Raw genomic sequence first — 3,095 nt, 5'->3', positions numbered from 1 at the left:
AACTCATTATTTTCTATCCACTAAGCTACGATCTCAAAGTTTCGAGCTGGAATGAATAACTTCAACGAGCACAGAGTCTCCAAAACAAAACAGATTTAGAAACAAGCTCCGAAGGACAAGCGGCAGAGATAACTCTTAGTCTGACTAAAATCGAAAATAAATGTAACCCCCTTTTATATAATTTTTTTTAACCGCATCTACAAAATTCTCGAATTGTCTCAAAGACGACGAACGTCTAGGATTCCAGACCTCGCGAATGCCAGCCAGTCTCGAAAACTATCGCGACTGGCAGGACAGAAAGGAACCAGTGATCGGGGCTCGCCCGTAACAGTATCACGTGAATTTGGTTTCAAAAATACAACCCCCCTGAGGGGGTTTACCTTCTTTAGGTAAACACAAGGAGTCACGCCCCGGGGTACCCTAGTGATCTGTCCTCCCTTCATTTTCCTCTCCCTTTACTCCTACTTTCNTAGTCTTAAAAAATAATAGCCAGCATAATTTCTACTGAAATTTTTGTTTCTGTCAGTATTATTTTGAAAATTCACTTTGTCTGAGCTCAAGGGGGTGTTTAAACCCCTAAACCCCCCCCCCTTGCGTACGCCCCTGGGGGCAGGGGCATTTAATCTGAACAAACATCAGTGTATTCAATGTTCAGTAAACTGGGTAGTGGCACTTAACTCTTAAAAACATCAAGATAGGGTATACCGGGCAAATGCGTACCGGCTAGTGGCATTTATCCTTACAAATATCAGTGTAAGGCATAGAGGGAAATGTGCACCAGGCAGTAACATTTAATCTTAAAAAAACATTAGTAGAGATAAACCGAACAATGGAACTCACTTCCCGTGAGTAATCCGATTATTAAAAATAATAAACAGCGATTATAGATAATAGCCGTAATCCATACACTAATATTTTTGTTATTTCTTAATTAAAATTTAAGAACTCAAGATTTCGAAAATTTTCATTCCTCAATAGATATGAGGATATATAAAAAATAAATCGAAATTTTAAAGATATTATTATAATTTAAAGCATAATATCAAGATTTATTACTTTTAACCGTAACAAATATATTAATTAGATAATAAACAAATTATTGTGAAAATATGGTTCAATACATGATTAAAATGCATGAACAAATACCTTTTCACCTAATGATCCAGATACTCCATGTGGTCCTCCAGGTCCTGCTGATCCGTAGTATAACAAAAACATATATATACGTGTTTTTGTTTACATAGATAAATTAAGATGGAAGCAGCATCGCTTTATATTTTAACATGTATATTAATATTTTAAATTTATTTAATAAACTACTGGAAATCCAACAAGTCTTTGTTCTCCTCGTAGACCAGGAACACCAGGAAATCCCTATAAAGTAGATTATTTGCATATATTTCAATATACGTCATAATGTCATAAGATAATAATAACAAGCGTAGCATAATAATTTTATATCTAGCAAAACTTTTTTTAGTTTGAGTCTAGAATTGTCATTGGTATATATTTTTGTATACTTTGTAATGCTTTCAAGCTTAATCTAAGCAAAATTGACCTTACTTTAGCAGAAGATTACATCAAGAGAAATTCAATGCACACGAAACTGATCAAGAGGTTCCTGATTAACACGTTGAGCTGATCGGTGGCTGACACTGGACTTACCATTTAGGCCGTGTCAACCACCGGTGGCTGACACTGAAATTACATTTAGGCTGCGTCAACCACCGGCTGACACTGAAATTACATTAAGGCTGCGTCAACCACCGGTGGCTGACACTAAAATTGCATTTAGGCTGCGTCTGCCACCGCTTGCTGACACTGACCTTTCACATAAGCCGCGAAAAACAGCTGGCTGATAGCGTATAACATGATATGGAACTATAAAATTTAAACTCTTTTACGTAATTACAGAAAATTTATTCAAAATTTGCTTAATTATTGTGATTCTTGGTTTAATAAATTCAATTTAGTAGATTTTCATAATTCTACATAATTCTACATCTATTCTACATAATTCGTAGGCTTATTTAATTCACCACTTTTGTCAGATATGTTATGATCGAGAAATTTAGAAATTTAACGGAGGGCGTTACGCCATCCAATGCTACAAGTGCCAGAAATTTGGACATACACAGAAATCATGCTCAAGTGATCCAGATTGCATGAAATGTGCAGAAGCACATTTTACCTACCAGTGCATGAAGCCTCTCTCCCTTCCGGCCAAATGCATCAATTGTCAAGGCGATGAATGGGATAAGGGCCATTTAGGCCTCAGTTGCTCAGTTCTACAACAACGAACGAACGAACAGATATGTCATGATATACCTTCTAAAAAAATAGCAAAATCCGTCTAATATTTGCAAATTTAGTTTGTAGTCATTTACCGTGGCCAGATGGGCAAGCCATGTAAAATTAGAGTGGCGTTCAACGTGTTAAAAACCCATACTAGTCAGAAAATTAATTTCTTTCATTTTCACGGAACCCAAGGCTAAAAGCACCTTGTTGGTAAAAGCGCCTGTCTAGTAATCGTGAGTTCAAATCTCGCCGGTGGCATTGAGTGATCCCGTTTTTGGATTGGTTTTTATATTTCCATCAATAGGTGAATTTGGCACAGTAAAGAATTAATAAATGCTTCTAATGGATTCTTCGAAAATTTTGTCTCTTCTTCCAAAATTTCATTTTTTAGTCTAAAATCGACTTTTTTATATATTTTATGTATATATTTTTATGTATACATTGTAATGTATCTAAGATTCATCCAAGGAAACTTAAAATTTCGTTATAAAAAGACAACAACCAGGGAAATTCAATGCAAGCGAAACTGATCACGAAGTTCCTAGTAAAAAACCCACGCTGGTCAGAAGTTTACTTTCACTCATTTTCACAGAAGTGTGGCGCCGTGGCTTAGTTGGTTAAAGCGCCTGTCTAGTAAACAGGAGATCGTAAGTTCGAATCCCGCCAGTGCCTTCGCGTAAAGCTGTTTTTTTTATTTAGTTTTACATTTTAATCTAAGTCCGAATTTGACTCAGGAAAGAATTAATGAATGCTTCGGATGGATATATATATATAAGTATCACGTGAATTTGATTTCA

General features: G+C 35.8%; 1 non-coding gene across 1 annotated transcript; it reads left to right on the top strand.

Moving 5' to 3' along the window:
* Positions 1 to 2,896: 2,896 nt before the first annotated feature.
* On the top strand, positions 2,897 to 2,970 carry TRNAT-AGU (transfer RNA threonine (anticodon AGU)). Its single transcript has one exon. It is a non-coding gene; the product is annotated as a tRNA-Thr (tRNA).
* Positions 2,971 to 3,095: the final 125 nt, after the last annotated feature.

This window comes from Parasteatoda tepidariorum, chromosome 5 (genome assembly GCF_043381705.1).
Source record: "Parasteatoda tepidariorum isolate YZ-2023 chromosome 5, CAS_Ptep_4.0, whole genome shotgun sequence".
Taxonomy (NCBI): Eukaryota; Metazoa; Arthropoda; class Arachnida; order Araneae; family Theridiidae; genus Parasteatoda; species Parasteatoda tepidariorum.
This window is presented reverse-complemented; position numbering and strand designations above follow the sequence as displayed.